The 8,816-nt window shown below is 45.5% G+C and overlaps 1 pseudogene; it reads left to right on the top strand.

Moving 5' to 3' along the window:
* Positions 1 to 216: 216 nt before the first annotated feature.
* On the top strand, positions 217 to 646 carry LOC114627977 (annotated as a pseudogene).
* Positions 647 to 8,816: the final 8,170 nt, after the last annotated feature.

The raw sequence follows: 8,816 nt of genomic DNA, 5'->3' as shown, positions 1-8,816 counted from the left end.
ATGATTCCTGAAATGAGGTTTGAGGGATGAGTACAAATTAGTCAGGAAAATAAGAATAAAACAAACAAAACTGATCAACGTACCCCTAGGGGGCGCCACTTCGCTCATTCCAAAGCAGCGCAGTGGACTGAGTGAGGAACACTGTCAAGGATGGGGACAGGGGGACCACTGAACAAGGTTAAAAAGTGACACGATCCTTTCCAACTTGAGCCCGGCAGAATGACTCCCGCAAAGAAGGGTGGCGAGAAGAAGAAGGGCCGTTCTGCCATCAACGAGGTGGTGACCCGAGAATACACCATCAACATTCACAAGCGCATCCATGGAGTGGGCTTCAAGAAGCGTGCTCCTCGGGCACTCAAAGAAATTCGAAAGTTTGCCATGAAGGAAATGGGGACTCCAGATGTGCGCATTGACACCAGGCTCAATAAAGCCGTCTGGGCCAAGGGAATAAGGAATGTTCCATATCGCATCAGAGTACGTTTGTCCAGAAAACGTAATGAAGATGAGGATTCACCAAACAAGCTCTACACCTTGGTAACTTACGTGCCTGTTACCACATTCAAAAATCTACAGACGGTCAATGTGGATGAGAACTAACCTGCTGAATGTCAAATAAAGTTGCAGTACTGCCAAAAAAAAAAAAAAAGTGACACGATCAGAATTGGGACTTCAGATAATCATTCTTACAGTGGAAGGAGGTGAGAGCAGGGGGACAAATTAGGAGGCTCCCAAGCCACAGATAATAAGGGGGTGAATTTCACAGCATCTATTACAGGAAAGATGGAGGGGCTCCATAATAGTGCTGGGGTCCACTGAGGAAGAACGGCAGGAAGGATGAGGCCAGAGGTGTTCCAGGTGCCCCTGACAGGAGTTTGTGGGAGGTGGCACCTTCACTAAGACACGACATACAAAATGGGGGTGGGGGAGTTGTGGGGGGAGGAGGGAGGGGGAAGGGGTGAGGGTGGAGGGTAATCGGCTTCTTTTTTCCCCTGGCCGCATTGAGGGTTGAATCTAGGACCCCACAGAAGCTAGGCAAGCGCTCTACCCTCAAGCTGCGCCCGGCTCCAATTCCATTTTGGACTTGAAGGTCTTCAGCTTTTTTTTTTTTTTTTTTTGCTTTCAAACGTTTGAGCAAAATGTGTCCAGGCAGAGCTGCTTAGTATTTACTAAGATTCCAGAGTCTAACTCTATGTCTTTCACCAAGTTGGGAAAAACTTCAGGTTTTATCATTTATGAACAAGCAAACCCAAAGACCTATTATCTTCTCTTCATTGTGGACTGCAACTAACACATGTTTAAGATTTTGATACTTGGGCTGGTGAGATGGCTCAGCTGTTAAAGACTGAGGTCAGCGAGTGAAACAGTTGGCGAATTTGAAAAAAATCATCGAAGGAGGCTTGAGAGATGGCTCAGCGGTTAAGAGCACTGACTGTTCTTCCAGAGGTCCTGAGTTCAATTCCCAGCAACAACATGGTGGCTTACAACCATCTATAGTGAGATTTGATGCCCTCTTCTGGCCTACAGGTAAAGCACTCATTAAATAAGTAAATAAATCTATAAACAAAAGCAGTTTTGATGCGTATTCAGAGGCCAGGGAAGCTCTGTTACTTTTTAAAGTCAAATTCTCTCTTTTCTTCAGTTCTGATCATCGATATGTTTTCAAAGATTTGTTTATTTATTTATGATTTATGGATTTTATGTATACGAGTGCTCTGTCTGCATGCATGCCTGCAAGCCAGAGAGGGCAAACAATCTTGTTAAGGATGGTTGTGAGTCGCTGTGTGGCTTGCTGAGAATTGAACTCGGGACCTCTGGAAGAGGAGTCAGTGCTCTTAACCGCTGAGCCATCTCTGTAGCCTCCCTTGATGAGTTTTTCAAAATTGCCAACTGTTTCACTCGCCGACCTCAGTCTTCTTGGAAGTTTATTAAGTTGATCTCCTTACTTCTGATACTTAAGTAGTAAAAATAGAAGCAAGGACCAGGTCCTAGATTAGAGGCATGAACACTGTTCAACAGAAAATGCTATAAAATGTAGGGCAATGTGATCAAAGGAAGCCAGGAACTTGAAGGAGAGCCGTCAGGGTACACATGGGGATGTTTGAGGGAGGGAAGGGACAAATGTTGCAATTATAATCTCAAACATAAAAAAACTTAAAAGTGCAAAGAGGTCTCAGGTCTGTCATCTGAGCTGAGAAAAGTGAGAAAATACTTTTTTCTTTTTTTAAAAAAGATTTATTTATTTATTTATTTATTTATTTATTTATTTATTTAATGTGAGTATACTGTCACTCTCTTCAGACACACCAGAAGAGGGTATCAGATACCATTACAGATGGTTGTGAGCCACCATGTGGTTGCTGGGACTTGAACTCAGGACCTGTGGAAGAGCAGTCAGTGCTCTTAATCACTGAGCCATCTCTCCAGCACTTTTTTGTTCGTTTATTTGTTTGTTTTTTGAGACAGGGTTTCTCTGTGTAGCCCTGGCTGTCCTGGAACTCACTCTGTAGACCAGGCTGGCCTCAAACTCAGAAATCCTCCTGCCTCTGCCTCCCAAGTGCTGGGATTAAAGGCATGCCCCACTACCGCCCAGCTCTCCAGCACTTTTTAAAGCTTATTTTTGTTTCTAAAATTCTACTTCTTCCTTCCTTCCTTTCTTCCTTCCTTCCTTCCTTCCTTCCTTCCTTCCTTCCTTCCTTCCTCCTTCTTTTTCCTTTTCCTCCTCTTCCTCTTCTTCCTCTTCCTCTTCCTCTTCCTTCTCCTCCTCTTTCTTCTGTCTCTGATCTTCCGGCTGAAGAGATGGACCAGTTGTTAAGAGCACTGAATGCTCTTCCAGAGGACCCTGGTTCTATTCCCAGTGCCCACATGGCAGCTCACAACTGTCTGTAACGCCAGGATCTGACACCCTCACACAGACATGTATGCAAGCAAAACACCAAAGCACATCAAATCAAACTAAATTTAAAAAAAAATTGTCTCACCCTGCAACTTAAAAAAAAAAAAGTTTCTGACCTTCTGCTGAGCTTCTCTCTTTCAGTCACGAATATAATTTGTTTGTGTTCTTGAGCATCTTAAGATCGTTCTAATTTCAACTTGTGTACCATCTAAAGTCAGTCTCCACTGGTTTCCTTTTCTTTTGGATATGTCTGTGGTGCAGTTTTCTGTCTCTGACTGTGCGGTAACTTAGGATTGTGATGTCCACAATCTCCACAATGACTAATATATTATAGACTAAAGTTTCCGTTACATTCCTCTGGGTTCTGAAAAGCTCACTCCTGGGAAGAGAAAGGGAGCCATCACATGAACTGATTCACAGGCACACGGTGAGCATCTAAAATATTAGGAAACTTAACGGACATAACAGATCCTCTCTCACCTGGGCCTCACAAAGTGACAGAGACACTGAATGCTATAATGGCAGATTCCACACCAACCTATGATATACCTGGTGTGTGCATCAAAGATCAAAGCCTCTCCAACTGTTTCTGAAGCTTTGACTCAGCTCGGTCTCCTGCTATTGACTGTTCATCTGTTTGCCTGTCCATCTGTCTGTCTGTCCAGACCTCAGCAGCCAGTTTTGCCCCAGACCTGGTTTGATCTTTCACCACAAGTGTGTCTCATTGTGTCTTGTCAGCTTACTCTCTGATTTCTTTGGATTATTTTTCTCCTACAGAGTTCACTGGTTGTGCCCTTCCCCTGGCCTTGAGCTGGCCTGAGAGACCTTGTTTACCACAACAGACCAAGTGATAGGATCTAGGTGGAGTTACCCACCTTGGCTCCAGGGAACTTAGAAGAACTGCCCCTGGGCTTGCTTTGAGACATCTCTGGCCGTGACCAAGAACGGATTATCCTACCTATCTCTCCTGGCTTAAACAAGGAAGGGTTCGGGCAGGGGTCTTTCCCTTTAAATTGAGAAGCTGAACATTAAAGCATTGAGCCTTGATCAGAGAACATTGTCTTGGCTTCATCTCTTTTCACCCTCTGTCCTCTTTTCGTTCCCAGCCTCCTTTCAGGTGAACCCAGTGGATTCGTGGCCGCAGAGTCGGTGTCATCTGCGAAAAGTTAGACCAACATGAGCCACACTGCTGTTAACAAACATTTGACTCCACGTTTATTTGTCGAATGAATTCAAGTATATACTTTATATTTCTAATTGGCCTCTAGTGGTTTCCACACACTTCATAACCCAGGATTGAGCTGATTGAGCTCGGACTGTCTCTTTCCTACTACCCACTTCCACCAAGCTTGCTCTTTTTCAGGTGTCTGTCTGTCTACCTTTGTATGCCTGTCAATCATCTTCCCCATGTGTCTTGACATTTTCATTTGCACACAGGCTTTTTTTTTTTTTGGTTTTTCGAGACAGGGTTTCTCTGTGTAGCCCTGGCTGTCCTGGAACTCACTCTGTAGACCAGGCTGGCCTCGAACTCAGAAATCCACCTGCCTCTGCCTCCCAAGTGCTGGGATTAAAGGCGTGCGCCACCACCGCCCGGCCTGCACACAGGCTTTTCTGACTTGACACATCAGCAGTTTTACCTCCTGGCTCTGCTGCTGGCTGGCCTTTCTGCACATGTGACCTGTCACCAGCAGCCACCTGGCCCATAGTTCTTACCCAGGCTTCATCCTCAGTCATTTTTCAGATGATACTTCCCTGACTGTTTGAAATGAATGTAATCTATTCTCTTCTTCTCCGAAACCTAACTCTTTACTCTCCTTTTTTTCCTATCACACTGATTTGTTATCAATTACAGACCTGCTTTTGGTTTCTCCCCTCCCGAAGTGTAAGCTCTCTGAGACGTGGTCTTTCTGATGGTGGGCCTCAGTCCTGAGAAAAGAGCAGAGCTTGGAGCAGGTGTTCAGTAAATTTTTTTTTTTAATTAAATGATCACTGAAGCTACTTGAATTAAGAGGGAGGAGAGCTGGATGTGGTGGCGCACACCTTGAATGTCAGCAATGTTATTGCAGAGCTCTGTGAATTCTAGGCCACCCTGGTCTATATAGCAAGTTCCAGGTCATGGATCCATTAGTGAGATCATGTCTAAGAAAAAGGAAAATGGGGGGGGAGAGATACAGACAGAGACAGAGAGATGGAGAGAGACGGAGAGAGACGGAGAGAGACGGAGACGGAGAGGGAGAGGGAGAGGGAGAGGGAGAGGGAGAGGGAGAGGGAGAGGGAGTTTTATAATATGGACAGAAGCCATACAGCCAGAGGTCTAGGGGAAATTAATGTCACAGAAGCCACAATCCATAAGGAAGATGTAAAATATTCAGAAGATTGGCTGACAAGGAAACTATAGTGGCCTTGGAGAGTTAGTGATTTGGTGACTTTGGGTATGATATTTATTTTGGTGATGCTGCAGAAGAAACCAAACCACAGTGGGATATGACGCAAGCAGCCAACAGAGACACAGGGTCAGAGGCTGGAGGAAAGATCGAGAGGGAAGCCAGGCTGAAGCCATGAGAATAGACTAAGGAGGGGCAAGAGTGGAAGTGATAATCTCAGAGGAAAAGCTCAGTGTTTGGCTCTGAGAGGCAATGAAGGAGAGAAGAAGGCTTTTGTTTCATGCACAATCAGGGCTGCTATGCCACATAAGGCCGCTACTACCTATGTCCTGTAGGCCAGCTCTGGACCAACAGGAACCTTCTGTCCTCCATGTTACAAGCTCTGGAGAAGAGACATGATTTTTCTAATGTAGGACATAAGGCATACCTCTGGCAGGGGGGTATCTGCTGGAGGATGCCTTTTTCTACAATCTAGGGAAATGGCCTTATTTAGAACTGACGTGTTTTAGCAATGAGGATTTTAATGAAATATTCTCTCCTTCTCCTCCTTCTTCTTCTTCCTCCACCTTCTCCTCTTCCTCCTCCTCTTCCTCCTCTTCCTTTTCTTCTTCTTCTTCCCTCCTCCTCTTCCTCCTCTTCCTCCTTCCCCCTCTTCTTCTCTCCTCCTCTTCCTTCTCCTTCCCTTTTCCTCTTCCTCCTCCTCCTCCTCCTCCTCCTCCTCTTCTTCTTCTTCTTCTTCTTCTTCTTCTTCTTCTTCTTGAGACAGGGCTTCTTTGTGTAACCCTGGCTGTCCTAGAGCTTGCTTTGTAGACCAGGCTGGACTCAAACTCACAGATATCTGCCTGCCTCTGGCTCTGCCTCCTGAGTGCTGGGATTAAAGGCACGTGCTGCCACTGCTGGGCTCTTTTCTTCTTCTTAACCATGTTAGGCATATGTATGCACTGACCCATTGCACCCACCTCTTTAACAACTCTTTATTGACCTCGTCGGTTGTGCATGTTAGTGAGAGTTCAGTGGAGTCATTATCTCAGTCTGTTGTTTTGCTGCTACTTAACTCATTAATACGGTCTAGGTAGTTTACAAAGGGTGACGGTTTATTAAATGCTGATGTGAAACAGGACATCACGTAACGAGAAGGGCCCATCCAGCAGAGAGGGCCAAACTGTCTACAGCAGACCAAGCGGAGTGATAACTCCTGACGTCATTAGTTCATGAGGGTAGCACCTTCACGGCCTAACCACCTGCTCAGGTTCACCTGACCCAACTCCTTACAACTTCCAATGGAAATTAAAGTTCAATGTAAGTTTTGGTGGGGGCATTCGAAACATACCAGTCATACCTTTTCAGGATTTTCTAGGACAAATCAGTGCAACTTTAGGTACGTGCTGGAGGGGAAGAGCAGCTACCGAAACTTTGTACAGTGAGCACCCTTCTCTGTGTAAAGCAAGAAGGAAGGACTAATGTGTCAGAGACAGCCAGACTTCTGAGCTTCCTGCTTCTCATCAGATGCCTACACCTGGGAGCAGATGGGGTCAGTGGGAGGTGGGGGAGGGATGAGATAGGATTTCACATGTGGAATTCTGTCTTACTGGAACTTACTAGCAGAGGAATAACAAAAGTCAGCCCTGTTGCACCAGCCTAGAAACTCCGAGGAAAGAGATGGAGTAGGGATGAATAGTTGTCTATGAACTGGATCCATCAGGGAAGACAAAAAGGCTCTTCTATAAACTTAAGAGTCTCAGTCTTAGGGGTGGTAGCAAGGATACATTACTGAGGAAATACAGGCTTGTTGAAGCTACTGTCTCTCTGCTGAAGTGCTTTCTGCTAGGGAGAGGACGACTCTGTGCTAGGACTAAAGACTCCATGTGTGTGCTGTGCTCTAGTAGCCGAGAATGGCAACATGTGTGTCTTTGATAATAAAATAGAATCTGTGGGTCATATGTGGTAGCCCATGCCTGAAATCCTAGCACTTGGGAGACTGAGGACCAAAAATTCAACACTAGCTTGGTCTACATAATAAGATTGTCTTAAAATACTATTATACATTATTCATAATGTTTTATTGTAGCTGCTTGTATCCTAATGCTAATTATGTTCCCCCCCAAAAGCTGTTTGCATGAGAACATCTGCACGTAGCTTCTGGAAACCTGCCCCCAGTTGGTTCTGATAAACATGCCACCGGCCGACAGAGGACAGACGGGGAATTTTAGGATGGATTCTCTGACTTGGGACCTGGGGGAGGAGAAGGGAGATCAGCCATGCTGGGAGAGTGTGGAGGAGAGGAGAGATGCCATGCCAGAGACGAGTGGAAGACAGAGAAGCATAGCCGCCACAAGAAGAAGCCAGGAGAGCGTGACCCAGAGGGCTGCCCAACTGGGTCCAGGGAAGCCAAGATGGAACACAGAATTTAGTAAATAGTAGCTCGGAGTTATCAGCGGGAAGTAGCAGAGGTTAGGCTGTGGCCCAGCTATTGTGTTGTTTTAAGCATATTAAAATATAAAAGCTGTGTGTGTGTGTATGTGTTTCACTCAGGAACATAAACCATTGAGGTGAGTATCGAACCCACCATCAGGATTTACTAATTTAAGAAAATTACTACATTTTATAACACATAATGTTTTCAAATATTATTTATTACATATGATAGTAATAGCTAAAATAACAATAGAGATATCCTAGAACAATACACGGAAGAAAAAACAGATCATCAGTAACAAGAGCAGCAACAACAGAAGCCCATGGCCGCTGCACCCGCTGCTTATCCGTGCAGCAGCCTCTGCAGGTGCTAAAAGCGGTTAGTGCATTTACATCAATTTGTCTGATGAGAGTACAGGGGAATGTGACATTTTCATATTCTTCTACTATGTGTGACACAAAGAAGTAAAGTGACTTGACCCTGGTCACTTTACAAGTCATGACGAAGGACAGGAAATGAACATGGCTTCCTATGACCCAACCCAAAGACCAACAGGCACTTACAGCACACACACCTTTTTGTCTCAGTAGCTTTCACCTAAGGAAAACATGACAGGGATGTGTGTGTGTCTCTCTCACAACTTCTTTTATTAAAAAAAGATGTGTTTCTTTAATCGTATGAGTGGGGGTATGTGGCCACAAGTGCAGGTGCCATAAGAGAACATCAGGGAGTTATAGATGCTTGTGAGCTGCCCAATATGGGGACAGGGGAACTGAACTCAGGTCCTTTCCAAGAGAGATATTGTTAGCAATCTGTTAAACTCCACCTCCATAGTCACCTGGCAACAGCCAGGTATGCTCCGCCCCACAGTTACCTAGCAACAGGCAGGTAACCCTGCCCACTATAAAAGGGGCTGCTTGGCCCCTCCTCTCTCTCTTGCTCCTCAACCCTGAGCACCTGCAGGTTATCCTCTCCCCTCTCCCCTTCTCTTCCCCCTCTCTCCACGTGGTCATGGCTGGCCTCTACTCCTCTCTACTTCTCTCTCTCTCTCCTCTTGCTCTCCCACTCTCTTAATAAACCTCCCCTCGTGGAACCATCTTGGCCTGCTGTGATCTGTCCCAAG

The sequence above is a fragment of the Grammomys surdaster genome, unplaced genomic scaffold, assembly GCF_004785775.1.
Source record: "Grammomys surdaster isolate TR1022 unplaced genomic scaffold, NIH_TR_1.0 66, whole genome shotgun sequence".
In the NCBI taxonomy this organism is placed as follows: domain Eukaryota; kingdom Metazoa; phylum Chordata; class Mammalia; order Rodentia; family Muridae; genus Grammomys; species Grammomys surdaster.
This window is presented reverse-complemented; position numbering and strand designations above follow the sequence as displayed.